The sequence below is a fragment of the Leptinotarsa decemlineata genome, unplaced genomic scaffold, assembly GCF_025532065.1.
Source record: "Leptinotarsa decemlineata unplaced genomic scaffold, Ldec_3_MD MMD2_P_RNA_scaffold_7, whole genome shotgun sequence".
Lineage (NCBI taxonomy): Eukaryota > Metazoa > Arthropoda > Insecta > Coleoptera > Chrysomelidae > Leptinotarsa > Leptinotarsa decemlineata.
The window spans coordinates 3,218,477-3,243,002 of record NW_027412534.1 but is presented as its reverse complement, the minus strand read 5'-3'; the positions used below and the strand labels follow the sequence as shown (position 1 = coordinate 3,243,002).

At 32.3% G+C, this 24,526-nt stretch overlaps 1 long non-coding RNA gene across 1 annotated transcript in view; it reads right to left on the bottom strand.

The window, feature by feature from the left end:
• Nucleotides 1–20,152: 20,152 nt before the first annotated feature.
• The window catches only part of LOC141480290 (uncharacterized), a 28,954-nt gene continuing 24,580 nt past the window's right edge, over nucleotides 20,153–24,526 (bottom strand). Inside the window, exon 3 of the long non-coding RNA XR_012464245.1 lies at nucleotides 20,153–20,557. This is a non-coding gene — a long non-coding RNA (uncharacterized lncRNA). The remainder of the gene's footprint in view (nucleotides 20,558–24,526) is intronic.

Sequence of the window (24,526 nt, the reverse complement as noted above, 5' to 3'; positions counted from 1 at the left end):
CCCCCAAAATCAAATGAAATCGAAAAAACATCAGATTCACAAACCGTTCACACTTCTCTCGAAGACCCTGTCTTTCAAATTCCCATTTCAGAAAGACCAGTTAATACATATAAAAATCAAATAATTGTAGCTATTGGTGACATAGAAAAACTTAAATGTAGAATAGAAAAGGTATTCGAGAATTTGCGATCTTATATTACCATACCCTCTAAAAATCTGAGCGAGAATATTGTTAAACTTATTAAAGAATATATCGATCCCAAACAAACATTTGCCTTCCATTTTAAAAACCCAACAGTTTCACAAATGTTCAATACAACAATCCAAAATTTACTCAAGAATTCTTCATTCAAAATTGTTCATTGTCCAACATTCTTAGAGGATGTAGAAACATCGAAAGAACAGAAAGAGAAACTTAAATGCTATCACATTAAGAAAACATGCCATAGAGGTATAAATGAAATGAGGACATCCCTCAGTTCACGATTTTATTGGCCAAAAATGGCAGAAGACATACAAAATTATATTAATAATTGCGAAACATGTCAGAAAAACAAATACGATCGGAATCCTCCTGTAATTAAATTCAACCTAACACCTACAACTTCTAAGCCTTTTGAGCATGTTCACATAGATACATTCAAAATTTCAAACGAAACTTTTTCAACAATTATCGACACATTTTCACGATACGGTCAGGCATATCCATTAAAATCCTTAACCGGAGTTTTAATAGTCGAAAATCTACTCAATTTTATTACCCATCACGGTTTACCACTCAAAATAACCGCTGATTCAGGCACCGAATTCAAAAATAAAGATCTAGAAAATTTTTGTAAAATTTATAACATTGAGCTGCATTACACAACTTCAAAAAATAGTAATTCTAATTCACCAGTTGAAAGATTTCATTCAACACTGATTGAGCATTATCGATGCTTAAAGGAAGAAGGAAAATCGTTCACACCTGAACAGCTGATGAAAAGAGCTGTCCTTGGCTATAATAATTCAATACATAGTGTTACCAAATTTACACCTTTCGAAGTAATTAAAGGTCATATTAATAACACAGACCCATTTGATTTAAATGATCGTATAATTGTTTCCGATTAAGTTCAAAAACACAAGAAAATGTCAAAAAACTGTATCAATCTATTCAAAATTCCAACCAAATTACTAAAGAAAAAGTCATTGAAAACAGAAATACCCAACGAAATGAACCCCCAGAGTTTGCAAATCAACAAGATGCGTATATTAGAACAAAGGCGCGAAATAAAGATCGACCGAAATTTAAGAAAACTGAAATTATTGAAGAGACCGATATAAAACTTAAAACAAATAAAGGCACCTACCATAAAACAATAGCCAGAAAACCAAAAATTTCAAAAAAACTTTTGTTACAGGGAGTAAAAGAACATGAAGATACACGTGTTGATACCGCTATACCTTCTACTTCACGTGCTCCGAGTCCAAAGTGACCATATTCAAATAACCCCTATAACCAACCCCATCCTTCCCATACAGCTGGGAAATGCAAGAATTATATACAGCAAACATACATTTTTATATTACATAGAACTTAGCTCTATAATAAAACAATTAAACAAACTAGACGACTACTTCCAAATAATCAAAAATAATTTTGATAAGGAAACAATTAATAACCCAATTTCCTATCATGGATTAGCATACAGCCTGCTAGTCAGAACCGAGTATCTTATTGAAATGACAAAAAAGAAATTAGAAAACCTCCAACCCCATATCCGTATTAAAAGAGGTATGATAAATGTTATTGGAAAAATCGAAAATTGGTTATTCGGTACTCTTGATGCTGATGATGGTAAACGATACGACGAAAGTATCGCTATATTAGAACGTAACCAAGAAAATATGATTAATGAGGTAAACATGCAAATCTCTCTGTCCAAAAAATTAATCAATCACTATAATAAAACTATCCAAATTTTGAATTCAAATCAAGAAAAATTAGAAAACAGTCTAAAAACATTTCAAGCTGCAGTTCAAAAAACCATTGGAGACCTGACGAATTACATTAGTTTTCAAGGAATTGTTTCACAAATAACCCTTGACTGCCAAAATATGATTACTTTTATCGATAATCTAGAAGATGCTATCACATTTGCAAAGTTAAATACCTTACACAATTCAATAATACCTAGTTCTGAACTGAAAGAAATAATAAATTATTAAAGCAACATCTATTCTGATTCAAAAATCCCGAAATTTGAAAGTATGTTGACATATTATCAATTTTTCGGTGCACAAGTAACTTTTTCGAATGACAGAATAGTTTTCGCAATACACGTTCCTATTGTCGGAAACGAAGTTCTTACATTTTTCCACCTTTATCCTATCATCCAAAATCACAGTATTTTTATCCCAAAATACCCATATTTGGCACGAGCAAACCACAATATCCAGTTCGAAGACAGTCCATGCCCAGTATTAGAGAAAACGTATTATTGTCCAGAAGATTACTTTTCCGAAGACCAATGCACATCCCACCTGATCGAAGGCAAAGTCGCCGATAATTGTCAGCCTCTTCCAATCAATGTGGCAGAGTCGATTATCGAACAAATCACTCAAGAAGAAATCCTGGTAATTCCGATACAGAGCGAAAGAATATTTTCCAAATGTAAAACCGATCAATATTTGGAAATAAAAGCGCCCACCCTAGTCAAGATCCCGAAAAATTGCCAAATTGAAGTGAGAAACAAGATTTTCACCAACAACGTGAAAATAGGAACAGGCAAGCCACTGATCTTACCTAAAATCGAAATGAAAAATATCGAGAAGTCAACAATATATGAAACACAAAATTTCTCGAGACTAAATTTTGAAGAACTCTACGAAATCAACAATATAGTGGACCGATTGAAACCAATCCACAAATTTAACAACTCCGAAAATAACACTACCATTTTTGGCGTTTTTGCAGGAATTACTATCACAATAATTGTCCTGATATTGGCAGCTTTTAAGAAAAATTGGATTAAAACCCGTATACTGGGATGTTGTTGCTTCAAAACACCCCAAAAAGAAGAAAATACAAATGACGAAGATATGGTTCCAAGCCGCCAAAATAATTCCATTATTTTTTCGGCCTAAGGAGGGAGGAGTTACGTGGTCATAGTTCCCACGACACGGCCATTCACACGGAGATTCAGCTGAGTAAGAGATATTCCAGGAATCCCTTATCTCGACATGCAGTTAGCATCCAGTTAACATTATATTAATTATCATTCTGTTTGTAGCTCTCGTAAGAGACAGTCGTCTCTAGTTTGTAAAATAAATTCTTTTTAAAAAGTTATTTTCTCGTTCCAATCATTTAATTCGTGCGTGTGACGTGATGATCTACCTGAATACAGATCCCTTCGTGGAATTGGGTCAGCGGCGACGTTAGATATTTCGTAACAATACCATTGTGGCAACGCTGAGAGGCTCTGATTTTTCTTTTAGTAAGTACGTTAAATCAGTCGGAGTGAACTATTTCAAATTAGGAGTATAAATGAATTCCATTGACTGTCAGATAACATAAACACGAAATCTTCGAATACAATATTTATTCTGATCCCATAACGAACATTAATAAACAACACGTGTTGGACTTCAAGAATGCTTAGCTGTGACTGTTCTCATTCAACCCGTCAACCTATCCAGGGTTATTCCTACATGACAGTGAACATATATCACCAAAGTACGAATGAAACATCGCTTGAATCATTGTCATCAGTAACTAGGATTATTTAGGTAAGTACTGCCGTAAAAAATATTATTCATTGAAATATATCTATTGTTTCCAATATTTGACAAAATATTGAATAATCTTTGACTTGAGTTCATACCGTTGCGTACACCAGTTTTAAAATATTCATTAAATATATATTATCCATAGATAGTTGGTAGGAAATATATTTGCTTAGATCCGTGGTGTAAGACCTCTCTGCTAGAGAAGTCTTACAAAACGCAGGTAGTTTTATTCTCTATTGGAGCCCTATAAGGCTAGCAAGGTGAATCCAGCAAAATTGCAAAAAAAAGTCAATTTGTAGGTAATAAGTTGCTAAAACAACGATTTTGTTGCTCGTGTGCCGATCCCTAGAAATCGCAAATAATGCTATCGTGATATCAAGGTAACTCAATAAATTATATAATTTTCCTTTGATCTTTACAGAATATTTAGTTGATATTTAGTTGCTAAACCTTGGGTGTAGCGAAACATTTTTAAATATTTTTTTTAAATTTTTTATGATCTTGCTATCTTGAAACTGTTTCAGTTTCCTCATTCTTGCTACCTTGAAACTGCTTTTCTTTGGAATGAAAAGTATTTTAAATGTATTGCTAATCAGGAGGGTACTCAAATACACCTTGAGTATCAGCAACAAAATAGTCGAAACCGATCGTCCGATTTTAAATTTTTTTTTCCTCGTTCGCTATCTTGAAACTGGTTTTCCTTAAAATAAAAAGTGTTTCAAATTTGTTGCTCACCGGGAGTATACTCAAATACACCTTGAGTTTTAGCAATAAAGTAGTTGAAACCAATCGGCCGATTTTTATTTATTTTTTTTCATTTTCCTCGTTTATACTATATTTTCTAAGGAAAACCAGTTTCAAGATAGCAAGAACGTAGGAAATTAAAAAAAAATGAAAATTATCCGATCGGTTTCAACTATTTTGTTGCTGTTACTCAAAGTGTATTTGAGTTTATTCTTGGTGAGCAATAAATTTAGAACATCTTTATTTCCAGGAAAAAACAGTTTCAAGATAGCAAGATCATAAAAAATAAAAAAAAAATATTTAAAAATGTTTCGCTATATCCAAGGTTTAGCAACTAAATAGCAACTGAATATTCTGTAAAGATCAAAGGAAAAGTATATAATTTATTGAGTTACCTTGATATCACGATAGCATTATTTGCGATTTCTAGGGATCGGCACGATAGGGCTGTCTATCGGTACCTATGACGTCGTCGGTACGTATCTTTTACGTCTATTTCTAAGTTTTTGTTACAATGTCTGGCACAGTGTTGCCAATTCTTTTCATGTTGGATGGAAAATAATGTATAAATGAATAAAAGTTCTTACAGGGTTCTCGAAGACGTCCACTTTCTTCAAAACATGTTTGTTTCTGTTATTAAAGTACTCCAATGCTTTCAATTACGTTCCTGATATCTCGTTTCTCTCTGTTGCAATTATAAATAAATGTTGTCATGACGGATTATTCAAAAAATTGAAATTTGAACACCATGCAAAATATAGTAACAAAATTATTGAAAGTTATTGATGACAGGACCGCAAGCAACAGATCATTATTTTTGGAGATATTGACTCGAGAATCACCGTTGATGATCTTACATATAGATATAAATAGCTTTTATTTAACCGATTATAGAATTACAAAAATGCTCTTTATATTGGTCTTCAACCTGACATAATACTATTTTCTCAAATATTCTTTTGAAAATGATTTCTTATCTGAAACATGAGCCTGCGAATATGATTTGGAAAAATTATTTTTTTATTTCAGTTAATCCTTTCATAATTTTCACATAATGGTACGCCCGTTGTCTTTCGATATTGACAAATTGATAAAATTTGTGGAGACTTTTGAAACTCCTTTGAATATACCTCTTCTGACTGTCTCCAGCAAGGAAATTCAAGATGCAACCCAATTTATTTTCGGCAACATGGAATACCAAAAATGTTATGTGATATTGGGAGCACTTAAACGATTGGGAACAGGTGACTTGCAGCCAAATGAAAAAAATTATCTTCGAATATCATTATTTAGAAATTTAATGCGACTTGTAGAGAATGGAAAAGTAGACTTTCAACTTTCATTGAACGAGTCACCAGCAAAAGAAAAATCTTCTCTTTCTGAAATATGCCTTCTTCTGGGAATAAAGAATAACAGGCGAAATAGATTCAGAATAAAAGTATATTGTAAACGAATACATGCAAACAAAAATAGAACGAATACCACGGAATCAATATCCTTATGTAATAAGTCGAATATACTCGGAAATCTTTCTAGTGCTTCTTCAAAAAAAATCAATATAATTTCTGAATATATATTACCTAAAGAATTGCACATTTCAATACCAAAGCTACCCAAAATATTGGACAATAGCACTACTGAACATACTTTCATTACTTCAGAAATTCATAACCCCTACACAAACTTACAGAACCACCCTGAAATATTTCACCAAAAAAATTCCTCACATGAATTCACTGAATCACATACCTCTTCACAACTGCCAGTATCATGTATTGATGATTCGAAAGAAACCAATATTTCTAATATAACATTCCAGAGTGAAAACGTTTCAACAGATATAGAAAATATTCCAAGTATTATTGAAAATTCAGTTATGCCATATGAAAGTTTTAAAATTCTTCCAGAAAATTCATTTAATATTAAAAATAATAAATGGATAAGACCGAAATATAGTGCTTGTAAAATAAAAGAAGGAGAATTTGTTATATCTCATGAGGAACTCAAATCCATTACTAATATGGAAAAAAAAAGTTATTTTCCGAAAGATGGACATATGTGATTAATAATAAAATAAAATCTGTCAATAATGTTTGTTTAATCAATTTTAAACACAAAAGGTATGTTCCATCTTTGGATTGTTTTAAAATATACTGTTACTGTACCCACAATTGTAAAGTCTTCATTTTGATAATCCATAACATTCAAAAAATTTGTGACCACATTGTTACTGTTTTGAGTTCTTCATTGAATTATAATCACATTGAAAAATTAACTAGGCATCTGAACGGAATTGAAAGAAAAGTGGTGAAAAGAACGGTACGTTCATATAAGCCTTCTAATCTAAGAGAAACCTCAATCAGAAGCGCCTCAAATAAATTAATTCAAGCTGGAAATTTGGCAAATATCAAATCTGATTCGGTATTCAGAAAAGTAAGATCCGAAAAATTTGGAGCTCATGACCACCATCATGATGATCTTATTGACATGATCTTGATGCAAAGAAGTAATCCCAATTACATACAAGTTGTTGGTCAACCCCTTCATGTTTACATTTTCAGTCGCCAGCAGTTGGAAATTTTATCCAAAAATGTAAAATCACAAGATCCATTGACATTACATTTGGATGCAACCGGTAGCATAGTTCGAAAACCGAGTGCATGTCATAAAAAAGTTTTTTTATTATGCAGGGGTTATTAAAACATCTTTCAATTGTCGCATTTTTCCAATTCTGGAATTGTATAGCTCTGAACATGACACGTTTTCAATTGGTACATGGTTGGCTAAATTCAAGTATTATATTCTGAATAATAAAAAAATGGCCAATATTTACAAGGGTCGTATCCGATTTCAGTTATGCTATAATAAATGCCATTTTATTGTTTTGGAACCACGTTTCTCTTATACAATACTTAGAAATCACCTACAAATACATAGTCAATAATAATGATGGTGAACTCAAAAACTTGATAACGCTTCATATTTGTTGTTCACACTTTTTTAAAATAATCTCAAATGATATAAAAAAACATTTCCCTCATAATGAAGCACAGACAGTTATGAAGAAAGTGATAGCTCCTTTGTTTAATATAAATGAATTTGATTTGATCACTTCGTATATTAAGTATCTCACTATCATTTTGAATCAGGAGTATATGGACAATCAAGTTGAGTCAGCCTTGAAATATTTGTTTAACAAATCGGTTTATTATGAGTCAACTATTATGGAAGACAAGGAAGATGAGTCGACTGCGATACCTCTCACGTCGGAACCTGGCAGAGATGCAATTTATGAAAATAGTCCATTCTATAGACATTTTATTACTGAATATAATGCTTTCATTAATGAAACTCATGTCGACATGAATTTCAGCCAACTTCCTAACCCGTATTTCAACCCAATGTACTACAAAGAAGTATTTCTTAAACGGTATATCACCTATTTGCCCATGTGGAGTGGATTACTACTTGATAGCAGAAGAGTGAGCAATGCTGAAGTGGAAAACTGGTTTTCTTTAGTAAAAAACATTATTTTAGAGGGAAGAACTAACCAAAAGTGTAGTAGAGTTATTAGACAAATAAGAAAGAGAACTCTTGCTCTACATAAAGAATTAACTCTTGAAATACCGAAGAGTCGCTGTACTAAAAAAAAATTGACAAGAATTAGTTGCCAGTCTGATTTTATAAATTTATTGGAAGAAGAAAAATGGAATAAGCGGTTAAAACCATCTTCTAATAATTTTCAAGGAACTGAAATCAAAAAAATTCTTGATAGAATGGGCCAAAAAAATACATTTACTGGAAGTACCCAGGAGGACTCCGTCGAAAAAAAATTACCAGTAAAAATATCTCTCGGGGAACTATGTAAGAATTTTATTCAGAATTTAACATTAAGTCATTGCGAAATACAGAACCTCACAGTTGTTACTGTAAATCAGTGTCAATCATCAATCTGGAAAGAAGAGAGACGAAAACGTTTAACGGCCTCAAATTTTGGTTCAGTGTACAGCGCCAGAAGTCCTGAGTCTCTCTGTAAGAAAGTAAAGAATATGTTGTATTATGACAAACCTCTAACTAAAGCAATGGATTATGGCCGTAAACACGAATTTCACGCATTAAAAAAGTACCTATTTACTTATACAACAAACTATTATTCAGACACGACGTTCACGCATTTCATACCAGATATCGTTACCGCCTTACCCCTCCAATACACCATACTTCACTATACCAAAGATCGTTTCTTTATAATGTAACAAAGATCTATAATGCCATTCCTGACTTGTTAAAAACCATGAATAAATCTGTTTTCAAGTACTCACTGAGAAACATGTTATTTGAGGATAGACTTCAAATATAAGTGTTGTGCCACGAAAGCAAGAGTTAAAAGTCTGATCAATAATAATTGATGTGCTTTCTGCCTTCAAGCCTCTCCCTTTGTTTTCTTGTTTTGTTTTTATCACTTCCTTTGGAACCTTCATGATCTAATTACTGTTAGCACCCTAGCATTAATCTGATTCTCATTCACGCAGTTAAAAACATTTATATTACTATTATTTTTGATTTGTAAATAATATATATTTTTTCGTGACTTCAAGTTACACTTGTAAAGCCTGTGAACCTCTAGATTTAGATTTGTTTTCTCTCCTCTTATTTTTTTCTCTCTTTTCCCGTTCTCTTTAGTTTTGTTTTAAGGGTTGAATGGAAGAGCAGTCACCAGTATCCTTGGATAGGGGCGACTGAATTCCGCCCTTACACACTATTATGGGATATAGTATTGTATTATCGTATTATAATTAAGTGTGAATAAAGACATATTATTATATATATATATATATATATATATATATATATATATATATATATATATATATATATATATATATATATATATATATATATGTATATATAAATATCAGGATATAAATACGATTGTTCTATTCATTTTCTAGGAATTCATCATGGGACTTGTGCTGAAATAGAAAAAGCTTTCAGTCGACAGTTGATCCATTTACCTTGTCGCCACCACATCTTTGAACTGGTTTTGATTTTTTCAAGTGATTCGTGAAATCACTTGAAAAAATGTTGCGAAACATGTTGTGATATATTTTTCAAATAAAGTTTGTGGAGGTGTAGTTTTTGAAATTACTATGGATCTTCATCAAGTAACGGCCGAATCAATCAGAAAACGAAAGATAACTCTACGTTTGAATATCCAGGTTCAATTCATCATGCTCGTTGGATGTCAAAAGTCATTTATTCGTTAAAAATATTATTTCTTTTTAGAGGAGAATTTAAATTAACCGCGCGAGAAATTATTGGTTTACGTCAAGTGTGTATTTTTCTAGTGAAATATATTTAAAAGCATGGTTTACTGCTCCATCTGCGATTTTGGCACCACACAATGATCTGATCCTTATGCAAGACTTGATTGAGTGTAAAACTGTAAACAGTTCCGTATCGAAAGCAGCTTGTTCAAAAATGATGAATCACCTGTGGTATTTGGGTGAACAGTTGGCTATTATTTCTTTGTTTGACGATAATGTGCTTCTACTCGTAAAGCAGAAAATGATTTTCAAAAATTATGATTTCAAAAATTATTGGAACATGATTCTTAATATTTTAAATTAGCTAGTAGTCAAGTGCAAATAAAGCACTTATTAATTTTTCAGAGAATGATTAATTTTTTCAAGTCGTTACTCAGGTAAAGAACAGTTCCGAGTTTTTTTTTTATTAGGTAATAGAATGAGGTTGCAGTCAATAGCTGGGCTGTTACAAAGAAAGAGAACATACTAACGTGAGAATAATGGAAATAATATTGGAAATGATACATATTAATAACGAAGAACATTCAATGAATAAACGAACTGATATTGATAGTCTTAGCAAAATTTACACGTACCTACTGAAATATGATAAAGAAAATAAAAGATCTAGTAATTCGAGTATCATTTAGAATTTTCCTACTTGACATTGTCAGCCAAACATTTTTATCAACTGTCATTATTTAATGTTTTTCTATCTGTTTTTGAACCATTTTATATTTTATTCTCACGTTAGTAAGTTTCCCATATTTATATATTTTTTTACAAGATATATAATCTTATTATTGTAGTTGTCCTGACGAAGGTGTGAAATATACCGAAAGCTTGACATATAACAAAGAGTTTTCTTTGTAACAGCCCAGCTATTGACTACAACCTCAAGAATTGAACCGATCTATAGTTAATACAGTCACTAATTATTCTGTCTCGGGGACGGGACGGTCTCTCAGTCAAAAAATTAAAAATCAAAAACTATGCTTTACTTTGCCAAGCTTTCGCTTCTAGTGGGAAGCTTCTTCAGGGTAGTAGACATGAGTAAAAAACAATTAATTGAACATATAAATCGACGAAAAAAGTTAAACATTAATGGAGTTTTTTGGTTTGACAAAAAAATGACATTTATGTGAAAGTATGACATATATATATATATATATATATATATATATATATATATATATATATATATATATATATATATATATATATATATATATATATATATATATATATATATATGGGCTGTTACAAAGAAAACTCTTTGTTATATTCTATGGGAATGCATCAACATTCCCATAGAAAAGTGTATCGTACGGGTTTGTGGGTTCACCAAGAATACCCCTATCTAGGAGCTTCACCCGATGCTTTAGTTGACGAAGATGGTCTGATTGAGGTCAAATGTCCATACATAATTCGGAACATGAATCCCACAGAAGCCATTTTTAAGGAAAAACTGAAATATTTCAATAACAATGGATGTTTGAAGGAAAGTCATCAGTACTATTTCCAAATTCAGGGTAATTTGGCTGTTACTAAAAGAAAATGGTGTGATCTTGTTATTTTCAGTCAAAATGAAATATTCATACAAAGAATTGCATTCAGTAAACAATGCTGGAAAAACATCTTACCAAAACTACAGGATTTTTATTTCAACTTTCTGTTACCTGAAATAGTAGATTCTGTCTACCCAGGTGAAATCAACAGGCGGGAGTGGTCGAAATATGGGACTGAAAACAAACAGTATCTCGAAAAATCATCAGATTTTTCGAACAAAACTGATATTTCATCCGTGAAGCTACTTTCTAATGGATTAGTTGCAGACATTGACTACTACAGACCCAGTTCTATATTGGGCAATTACACTATTTGCAAATTCACAAATTTATTGTGTACTGAACTGAAAATTTGTGATTTTCAAAGTTTGAATGGAACAACGTGGTTGACAGATTCCATCATTAATTGCTCTTTGTATATAATCTTCAAACCTTACCATGACGTAAATGTGACATTTATTCCAGTGGAAAATTCTTATGCAATCTTTAATTTAACACATCAACTCCAAAAATCTTTTTTCGATGGTCTATTTAATTTTTCAGATAAAGATAGTATTATATTCCCTTTACATGTCAATAGAAATCATTGGTGTTTAATAATCTTAGAAATAAGAAAGAAATATTTCACTTTCATAGATCCCAGAGGTAGTTCAATAAAAACATCTGAGAAATATTTAGGAATATTCAAAGAATTTTTGGAAAAATATGATCAATACAAATGTACAAATTTATTTAATTTGTCTTGGAAACTTCAAACTCCAAGACATATTAAACAAACGGACACTTTCAACTGTGGAGTATTCATCATTTATTTCTGCCAACAGTATGTATCGAAAGCATCGTTTTTAACCCCAATAGATATAAACCAATTCAGAAAAAAAATTAAAATGGAACTACTAATGAATTCAGAGGATGTTTCCGAAATGTGCATGGTTTGTGGTGGTTCAGTTACTGAAGAAATGGAAGTATGTTCAGTATGTAAGAGAGTGTTTCACGGTAGCTGTTTCTTATCTAGAGATGAAAATTGTGATTTATGTTCAACACGTACCTGACGAATGCGATATTTTTAATTTTTACTTATTTCTAGAATGAGATTTAATTTTTTTTATTTTGTAAGAGAATAGCCAGTCTACCATTTTAGTGATATTTCATTTTTATTTATTTTTGGAATGAGTTTTTTTTTAATTTCTAAGAGAATAGTCAGTCTACCATTTTACTGATATTTCATTTTTATTTATTTCTAGAATGAGTTTTTTTTATTTTGTAAGATAATAGTCAGTCTACCATTTTACTCATATTTCATATATATTTTGAAATATTATTTATTTCTTTATTTTGTAGTCGCTAATAAGAATCCCCAATAAAGTCCCTTTATTACAATATTGTGTCGAGCTATTTTTGAAAATATATTTTGTGTCAATTTGTTTCTTTTTCCGTTTCAGTAAATAATGTGATTATTTGTTAATTTTGTATCATTTGAATTTGTTACGTTTCCCAATAAATTTTTTTCAAACTTCTTTTTTCTTTCATTTACTATATGAAATTCTAACGGATTATATTCACTATCGAAAATTAAAAGGAAATACCATATTTAACCAAATCGATCTTTTCGAAACATACAATTGTTATAATTAATGAATAGTGTAAAATATTTTTAAAAACATCTTTTACTAACTCCAATGTTTTTTTTGCTTTGGTTTTATGGTTTATGAAAATCAAGATGCTGATATGTTTCTTTGAGGCTATTTATTACTACAGATGTATTGAGCATCTGAAAGATAGTGATTTTGCAGCGTTGTCAGACTGTTATCGAAGTATTTAGTCCTACATACATTACACTAACATTTACCAATTCATTACATCAAACAACTAATATGGTACAAAAATTTCCAGTCTTCTCAGAACTGAAAAACAATGATACGTTGTTTTTTTTTGTTAAATCGATCATCAGGAGTATCTGCCTCCTCAAAACACTAAAAACTAAGAAATGAAGTTTTTTCTGTCGAATATATCTTCAGGAATAACATATCTCAATTTTGTAGGTGTACGAAGTCGATTTTTAATGTTACGCAATTTTTTATATTCTCACTGTAGTGTTGAAAAAGGACACTGGAACACTGATTGTCATTGCACCCCTATATTACATACAATACTACAATAAGACTGAATCCCTTCATGGAATGAAAACTTCTCTGGTAGTAAAGTAGAACATAAAATATATATTCCTCAATAACTAGAAAAAATCATAAATTAAACATAGACGAAGATGAAGAATTTTCAGCAGGTAATGAATGGTTTTATTATATTACACTCACCCCCTCAGATGGCCTAGAAAACTATGACGTGAAGTTTTTCTCGTCAAATCGGGTGTCAGCAATAACATATCTCAATCTCATAGATGTACAAAGTCAATTTTTAAATATATAATTTTTTCAAGATTCCACCCCATTTTCACCCCCTCAGACGGCCTGGAAAACTATAACGTGAAGTTTTTCTCGTCAAATCGGGTATCAGGAATAACATACCTCAATCTTGTAGGTGTACAAAGTAAATTTTTAAATATATAATTTTTTCAAGATTCCACCCCATTTTCACCCCCTCAGACGGCCTGTAAAACTATAACGTGAAGTTTTTCTCGTCAAATCGGGTATCAGGAATAACATACCTCAATCTTGTAGGTGTACAAAGTCAATTTTTAAATATATAATTTTTTCAAGATTCCACCCCATTTTCACCCCCTCAAACGGCCTGGAAAACTATAACGTGAAGTTTTTCTCGTCAAATCGGGTGTCAGCAATAACATATCTCAATCTCATAGATGTACGAAGTCAATTTTTAAATATAAGATTTTTTGAAATTTCCACCCCCTTTTCACCCCTCATACGGCCTGGAAAACTATAACGTGAAGTTTTTCTCGTCAAATCGGGTATCTGGAATAACATACCTCAATCTTGTAGGTGTACAAAGTCAATTTTTAAATATGATTTTTTCAAGATTCCACCCCATTTCCACCCCCTCAGACGGCCTGGAAAACTATAACGTGAAGTTTTTCTCGTCAAATCGGGTATCAGGAATAACATACCTCAATCTTGTAGGTGTACAAAGTCAATTTTTGAATATATAATTTTTTCAAGATTCCACCCCATTTTCACCCCCTCAGACGGCCTGGAAAACTATAACGTGAAGTTTTTCTCGTCAAACCGGGTGTCAAGAATAACATACCTTAATCTTGTAGGTGTACAAAGTCAATTTTTAAATATATGATTTTTTCAAGATTCCACCCCATTTCCACCCCCTCAGACGGCCTGGAAAACTATAACGTGAAGTTTTTCTCGTCAAATCGGGTATCAGGAATAACATACCTCAATCTTGTAGGTGTACAAAGTCAATTTTTAAATATATAATTTTTTCAAGATTCCACCCCATTTTCACCCCCTCAGACGGCCTGGAAAACTATAACGTGAAGTTTTTCTCGTCAAATCGGGTATCAGGAATAACATACCTCAATCTTGTAGGTGTACAAAGTCAATTTTTAAATATATAATTTTTTCAAGATTCCACCCCATTTTCACCCCCTCAAACGGCCTGGAAAACTATAACGTGAAGTTTTTCTCGTCAAATCGGGTGTCAGCAATAACATATCTCAATCTCATAGATGTACAAAGACAATTTTTAAATATAAGATTTTTTCAAGTTTCCACCCCATTTTCACCCCCTCAGACGGCCTGGAAAACCATAACGTTGAGTTTTTCTCGTCAAATCGGGTGTCAAGAATGACATATCTTAATCTTGTAGGTGTACAAAGTCAATTATCAAATATATGATTTTTTCAACTTTCCACCCCATTTTCACCCCCTCAGACGGCCTGGAAAACTATGACGTGAAGTTTTTTCTGTCGGGTAGATCATCAGGAATAACATATTTCAATTTTGTATGTGTACAAAGTCGATTTTTCATGTTACGCTTTTTTTAAATATTTACACCCTATTTTCACCCCTTCAGACAGTTTAATAAACTAGGACGGTTCTGTTTTTTTACTAATTTAGTCAATAAGCGTATCATATTGAAAAATGGTAGGAGTGCAGAGTCGGTAAAGAAAAAAATAATAATGCAATATTTTTTTCTCAGTGTACGTTGTGGATGTGGATAACTTCACACCCGTGAAGACCAGGACCACCACCGCTGTTGACTGTTGAAGGGGAAGAACGAATTGAAAAATGGGTACTTGATCTGGCTAAATGTGGGTTTCCCATAAAGAAACATATGCTACTGGATACCGTTTGTAAAATAAATGCAGATTCTGGTCTGAATTTATTTAAAAAGGGAGCACCAAAACAAACACAGTATATGAACTTCATGAAAAGGAATCCAAAGATATCTCTCAGGGAAGCAGAGGGAATCGATAAAGCTCGAGCAGCAGTTACAGAAAAATCAGCAAGAAATTAGTTCGAGGAACTTGAACAGTTTCTGAAAGATAATGAATTCGCTCATATTCTAGAAGATCCTAGAAGGATTTTCAATGGAGATGAGTCTGGTTTCGCCCTATGTCCGTCTAGTGGTGAAATTTTAGGACCAAAGGGTTTTAGAAGTCTTCTTACTGTTAAACAGGGGAATGAAAAAGAGAACATAACAGTTCTCATTGTGTTCAATGCAGAAGGAAAATTTGCTCCTCCCCTAGTTCTTTTCTTATGTAAGACCTCCTCGAGCTGTCGTCGATAATATGCCAAATGGCTGGATTTTGGGAAAGTCCGAAAAAGGGTGGATGACATCTGATGTGTTTTTTGAGTTCCTGAGTAACGATTTCAATACCTGGTTAACAAGAGAAAATATTCCAAAACCTGTCATTCTCTTTGTAGATGGGCACAAATCTCATCTTACTATGGCGACAAGTGAGTGGTGCCATAATAATCAAATTATTTTATATGCTCTACCTCCAAACACTACTCATATGCTGCAACCAGCTGATGTAAGCGTGTTCAGGCCATTGAAGTCAGAGTGACAAAAAACTGTATGCAAGTGGCAGAGTAAACCAGAAAATAGTAATTGTTCCGTAACAAAAGTAAATTTTTGCACTGTTTTTAATGAAATTCTGTCCGAAGCTGAACAATTCAAAGAATCTGTAATAAATGGATTTAGAAAGTCTGGCCTTTTTCCTTTGAATCCCGAAGCTGTCGATTACAGTAAATGTGTGGCAGATACTGCAGAAAAAATTCGTAAAAGAAAATCCAGCGAGAATATATCACAGCGGAATATACGATCTGCAATAAAAGTTTTCAATAGGATAAGAGATAATTTAGAATCTTATAGCATTAACGTTGATGTTATTATAAATGAAATAAATGCTTTGGAAGCATCAGTGACTCCAAAAAAAACTAATAAAAATGATCAAAGTGTACAGGTCACTTCAGAACCAGTGATCAGAACAAATGAGGATAATTATATTGATGACACTGAGTTAACTACTAACACTGAAGTAAAAATTTCAAATGAACTTGACATTACGACTACTTCTGATATGATTATTATCGACATGGATAGTATGAATATTGAAAATTGTATAACTAGTTCCTTTATGAAAGCTATTGAAAATGATCTTCCGATAATAAATATTTCTGGAATATCCGTAATGTCTACAGAAATTGCAACTGATGGTGTTCATGAAATAAGTGAAAATCAAAATGGTAAAGATATACTGGAGTATGAGGATGAAAATAACAATTTTGGAAGAGAAGACTCTAAGAAAGACAAAATAAATATTGAAGATGGAAAAGAAAATGACATTCAAACACAAAAAAATGACGAAAAAAATAAACACGATGATAAGCAAGAAAATAAAATTGACCAAGAAAGCGTTAACAACGAGAGAAGTGATTATGAAAATGGCAAAGAAATACAAAAAACAACGATAAAATAGAAAACCCGAATGAAGAGAAAAATGAACAGAATATTATTTCACAAAAGACAGAAAATCGGTTACAGGAAAATGAATACGAAAACAAAAATGATCATAAACGAAAGAAAAATTCTAGTGAAAAAGCAAAATGCAAACTACATGATGCATTTGCAACCATCTGACTTATCCCGAACCAGTGAAACGAAATAAAAATACTAACACAACTAAGTTGTGTTAGTAATATATTTCAATATTTGAAAATAAGAATTTTAAATATATTTTTATATGTCTAGTTGTATAATTATTTGTTGGTTGACCTCATAAACATTCTATAGTTAACATTACAAATATAATTATAAAGAATTACCTATATACCTACTTATTGAGACAGATTTTTGGATGGCCGAGAACTGATATAAAAATGGCCGAGAATTGTGTGGGGTGGCTGAGAACCAGAAAAAAAGCATTTTTTTTCAGTTTTTCAGGTTTTTGCTGAAAGGTTGGAAGTAACAAAAAAAACATTTCGGAGGTTGTTAACAACACATGACTTAATATTTTTCATTCGAAGCAAATTTCAATTTAAAGCCGTTTTCTGTACTCAATTTTAAAACAAAGTCGTTTTTTTCACTAAAAGGCCGAGACCAGTACACTGACCCTATATGACTCCCCACATATCGGGAGACGTTAAAGATTTTCACGTGTCAGACGCCGGGTTAACGTCCCCTTTATCCCCCCCCCTTCCCCTATAACTTGACAACTGTCATATTTTTTCACAACAGAAATGACAAAAATACTTTTTTCTGAATATTGATAACAGAAATTGAAAATAAAAAACTCCGAAGTTTCAAATGTCTCTCGAGTATAATTGACAAATTAGCACTTATGACGCTCTTTTTCCGGGTCGACGACATTGTCTCTCTTGGATAATTTTTAATCGAAAAACAATGTCGAAGTATTTAACTACATATCTCATTTTCGAAAATTTGCTATAAACAAGAAATAATAAAAAAAACAACGCTGCATAAACAATCAAGAAAGGAAGTACCATTGACCAAAATTGTTCAAGTGTTGTTTTCCTGAAAGAGAATGAAAAACAATAATAAAACAATACTACAATAACAAAATAAAACAAATATTCATGTTTCCTGAAAGAGAATGGAAAACGATAACAAAACAATACTACAATAACAATAAAACAAATATTCATGTACTCTCAAATTATCCTGTAAGAAAATATTTTCCTCCAATGTTCGGCTTGTAAAATGAAAATCAAAACACTTCCCAGCTATATTACCTTTGTGAACACGAAATATTTAAAATAATTCTGTAAAATTATAAACTCTGATATTGTATTTATTAAGTTGACGCCATTTATTGTGCATGTATTGTTTGAAAAACATAATTGCTGCATTCCAACTGATATACCGATTAAAGAAGAAATTTAAAGTGAGGCTTTAGAATGACAATGAGAAATTAGGAAAAGGAAAAAATAAAGTGCCACAAAAAAGGAAATTTCTAGCAAGAAAATTTAGACTTTATGCTGCGGATCCGAAGCGAGAGCAACTCAGATAATGATGCTAATAATAATTATTATCATTATTATTCACAATTAGCAATACATAGGTAACGTATATGTGGTAAGTAAAAAAAAACAAACACACGTTTTACAGTAGGTACGTCAATTAATGAAATATCAATATCATAGTATTATGAATAAAGTATAGTTTGTTGCATCATCATTTTCAGTGTTCAGTGGCAGTGTAATCAAGTTTTCTTGTTACAGCCTTCCAAATGTTGTTTGTTTCTGTTTTGATTTTGATACTGGTTGAAAAATAAACTTACTCAGAGAAAGAACGAAAACAGTTTTTTTTTTATTTCTATAACTAAATGTACCTCAACTCATTGTACCCATTGTGAGTAAAAAACTTGAAATTATTTATGTTTTTGCCGTATGGGAATGAGAGAAATATTTTCTTTGGTGAAATAGCGGCAGTCCAATATGTTTTTGGACTTTAAGACCATCCTGTCGATGCATGTGTACTGAACCCCCGCAAGGTATATTTGAAGATGGCAGTTGTTCAACATCAAATTTTCATATCGATATAATTCCTTTTCAGGCTCTTCCTGTTGATACTAAAAGTAAAAATCTGCGTCACACCCACAAATTTCAATACTTGTTCAATGCGTATCTAAAGTTTCAATTTCAACAAAACGAAAAAATGTTTATGAGCCTGAGAAACCTCTGTAACACTTCACACCATAAACTATGGAACGATGGACTACATGTTATTCTGGGAATATGAACAAGTCGTGCAAGCGAAACTTTTTGTGAATCAAAACAACATAACATACAGCAAGAAAATAATTCAACCACTTCAGTCGGAAAATGATGAAAGAATTTCATTCCTCAGATTTTCCACATCTTCCAAACTATTTCGAAGATCGCACCAAAGAGGAGCAACAATAAATCGATTTTCAAGCTTGAGGATGATATCTAGTCCTGACTACAAAGTAAATATTGGAGTAGATATTGAAGTAATAAAGTATTGAAATCCCAGTCCAACAAAAAAATTGAAGCTTTGACTTCCATATATTATCTTCCTTGGAATAGTTTTTCATCGAAAAACAATGTCGGAGTGTCTAACTACATGTAACTCATTTTAGAAAATGTTCTATAAAATCAGAAGATAATGGAAATAAACTCTGCATATACATTCGAAAAAGAAATCACCATTGACCAGAACTGTTCGTGAGGTTTTCCTGAAAGAAAATAAAAAACATTTAAAAACCCAGAAACAATAAAACAAGAACCATTGAACAAATTTGTTTAAGTGTAAGGTTTTCCTGAAAGAGAATAAAAACAATAACAATAAAACAATATCCCTGTAATAATAAAACAAATATTCCTGTATCTTCGCATACACCTGTAAGAAAATGTTTTCCTCAAATGTTGGACCTTCAAAATGAAAATCAAAACACTTCCCAGCTATATTACCTTTGTAAAAATGTGAACATGAAATATCAAAAATAATTTTGTGAAAACAACAGAAGCTAATATCAGCCCTGAATGGTTTCCATCGTTTTTATGGTAACGGTTTTTATGTAACATGGTGAAAATGCATGTAAATTACAACATATCAACTAACAAAAGATCATCCAACCAAAATACTATTCCATAAACTTCGTTGTTTTTCTTTTCAATTTCCCAGATTGACTCATGCGATGGAGATGGCTTTGGTAGAGTTTCAACTGTCTTTGTCATAGAGCAGGATCATCTGGAAAAAATGATAAGACTTAAAACTCACAAATTTCAACCATCAATACACTTAAACTAAACCTGCATGCCACTATTTTCACTACTACTCCAATCTGTGGACTGAATATATCATTAATTATTACTATTGTTACGCATCGCATCATATCTCAAAAATAGATTTATTCAAATATCAAAGAAATGAATGCGGATATCAATCTTGCTATCTTGAAAATGGTAAATGATTAACATTTGTTTGAAAGTACTTGACAATTAATAGTACATATCATTCCAACTGACAGAGGAAAGCCTCAATTGAAGCTACTCAAAGATAAACCAATGCATGAGGGTCTTCTTCAACAACATTGATGTCTTCGGCTTATTGAGGCACCTGACTTTTGCTTTCCTCAGCTCAAGTGTAACTTTGTATTGTAACTTTGTAATTATAAGGATCGATATTACTTTTTTTAACATACTTAGTTAACCCTGTAAATGGGTTTCAACTGTTGGGTGATGAAGGCTATTATTATTATTATTAAACCGGTGAAGCGGAAAGAGATAAGTGAAAGTACTTGAATGACTCATAATAAATAGTCATCTCTCGGAGGTATTAGTCCAGTCATTACCTGAAGACGATTGTGGATACTAACAAACAAAGCATCGTGAAGTAACTTGGTTTGGAATCTCTCAATTTTTATTTTTTACTTTTTGTTTATTTGTTCTATTTTTTACTGGTATTTTATTTCACTGTAATTTCATTTCAGGGTTTTTTGCTTAATATAATTGCTTTTTTCTTCAGCTATGATTATTAATTTTTTCATTTGTATTGTTCCTTTTAGGAATTTCAAATCATTTTAAATAATATTAGACAATGGAAGCCAAAACTAATAAAATTCATCATGAAACGTTATCAATCACCTTCAAACAAACATTTTCAAACAATGATTCCCCTATCTCCCGTGTGTGTCTGATGTAATCTTCCGAATATTTAATTCAAATGAGGAGCAACAAATTGTTTAATAGCGTCATGAAAAAGCCTATAATGGACCCAATGATTTTTATGAAAAGATGACGATGGGGGAAAATCTGCAATACATTTCTATTCCTCCCAAATGAAAAAATTACCCCAAAAAATAATTCACGTCTCTACCACGTGTGCTGAGGTAGTCACCCATACATTTAATTCAATGAAGGAACAGAAAATTGAACAATATCGTGATAAAATAACCTAAACTGAATTTCGAAGCACTCATCAAAACTGATTGATATGATGATTAGGCTAAGTGACGCCATTTTACATCCTATTTGGCGAACGGTCCAAGATGTTGGACTAGTTTTTTAGCCACTTTTTGTATGGGTATGTCCTTGTATTTTAATAAAATGGGTATCAAATGTGACATCACTCTAAATGGACCCTCCAAGATGGTGGATTAGTTTGTTTATGCACCCCCATGTTATGGATATGAATGATAGGGTTCAAGTGGAAAAAAATTCATAATGTAAAATAAAATGACTGCCACACTAACGAGAAACATCTGCAAGACTAACCTCTGTTAGATATCATGCATAAATGTCTGTTGGATATAATTCAATATCCAGCATGGAATTAGCCGGGGAAGTAGTTCTTTTCCGGCAGACTTTTACCAGAACGTACTGTGTAGGTAGTTGGGATGAATATTTCAAGATTTAAATTTCAGATTCAGTGTATGTATCAATGCTATTGATAATGATTGATATTTTTTACATTCATCGGTATTTACACAAGTCGATACATACATATTAATAAAATTAGCATATGTCAGGCATCTATTAATATTTACATAAACAAAAGATGCTTACAATTCAAAGAACAAGGTTTTTTTATAAAAAATATTTATATCTTATACAGTACACCTGAGTCACAGTAAAAATAATTAACCAGTAAGTCAACTCCCACTACTTTCATTCATAAATTCACAAAGTTCTCGGTGACCTCGAAACGAAGTGCGGAGCCGATTTCGTTCTTTTACCATAGGTGTGCGCTCACTTAAAAACCAAATTCAAGGATATTATACAGGGTGTAACTAAATGAGTGTAAAACATTTAAGGAGGTAATTCCTCATCGAAAAAAAGATAGGATCTTTCATATAAAGAAATTTCATTGGAGCATCCCTTGTTAAGATACAACCCCTTAAAGGGGGTACATAAAATTTGTATACCAATTTTTTTCACAAGCACTAAAAAAGTTACAATATTGAGATTAAGCTGACGTTTTGTACTACCAAAAAGACACTTAGCCAGTAATTTATTTGGTTTACCACATGGTTGTAAGGGGTGGAAAACGCAACCCCTAAAATTTATTTCCAATGTAACTTTTTGTCTCATAATTTGTTTACCATCTAAAAATTTATTTCCGATAGCCTGTTTCATTCTAAACAAAAAATGTCTCTTGGGTTTTTTGCCCAAAATGAACCAGTTCACAGCAAAAAATTATTTTATGAATAACTACAGAGATACATCGTCATAAATGCGAAAATACGAAACTAATCTATCTAGTAGGTCGCTATTAGCGATAGTGACAATTAAATTGGTATGAAGCTGTCAGTTTGTGAATTTTCAAAATTTTTGGGGTGAGGTTACTTCAATAATTCACTTGTTATTAAAATGGCATACACAAATGAGGAAATTGCTGATATGCATTACGTTTACGGTCTGTCTCAGGGGAATGGGTAAGAAGCTTCTAGAAGATATGCTGAAATGTATCTTCAATGGCAGCATCCTTCACATAAAATATTTGCTCGACTTCATCAACGATTACTAGATATGATTCTTCGCCAAAAGAACGCAGGATTGTGGTCGCCATTGAGAAGTACGAACACCACAGCTTGAGAAAGCAGTACTTAATTTGATTGAAGAACAACCTACTACCAGTACTAGAAAGATTGCTTTCCAGCTAGATGTTGATCAAATGACGGTATTTATAATTTTAAAGGAACAACTCTTATACCCTTACCATCTGCAACGAGTACAGGCACTGTTACCGCGACTTTCCGAACCGTCTTGAATTTTGCAATTGGATGCTGAAAATGATTAGAAGAAATTGTGACTTTCTGAAGGCGATAGAATTCATAGACGAATGTAGTTTTTCTCGGGACGAGATTATTAATTTTCATAATTACCACATATGGGCTGATGAAAACCCTCACGCTATTGTGAGGGTTTTCATCAGGTCACACTAACCATCAAGAACAGTTTTCTCTTAACGTGTGGCTCGGAGTTATTAGAGATGATTCAATTGGGCCTCATTTTCTACCTCCTCGATTAAATGGTGAGGCATACGTTCAATTTTTAAGAGAAGTGCATCCAGTACTTCTGCAGGAAGTTCCTTTGAGCGTAAGAAGGGATATATGTTTTTAATGCATGATGGGGCTCCCGCCCATTTTAGTCAAGTAGCACGTCAGCATCCAACTGAAACATATGCAAATCAGTGGATAGGTCGAGGAGGACCACAGAACTGGCCCGCTCGACCCCCGGATCTCAATCCTCTCGATTTCTCTATTTGGGGCCATTTACAGCATTTGGTTTATCGTACTCCTGTTCGCGATGTAGAGGACTTAAGAAACCGCATCATCGATGCGTGCAGGGTAATCAGAGAGACTCCAGGAATATTTGAGCGAATACTCGTCGGCTCAATGCGCCGACGTGATGTCTGAAGGTAGACCTATTGAACATTTACTATGATTTCTACATGTTGTGTGTTTTGTTAATAATAAATTGGTTTTGTTTATTACCCTTTAATCGTTTAATGCAGGTACTAACTACAGAATAACAATAAATCTACTTCGCATTTATGACGATATATCTCTGTAGTTGTTCGTAAAATATTTTTTTGCTGAGAACTGGTTTATTTTGGGCAAGAAACCTAAGAAACATTTTTTGTTTACAATGAAACGGGCTATCGGAAATAAATTTTTAAATGGTAAACAAATAATAAGACAAAAAGTTACATTGG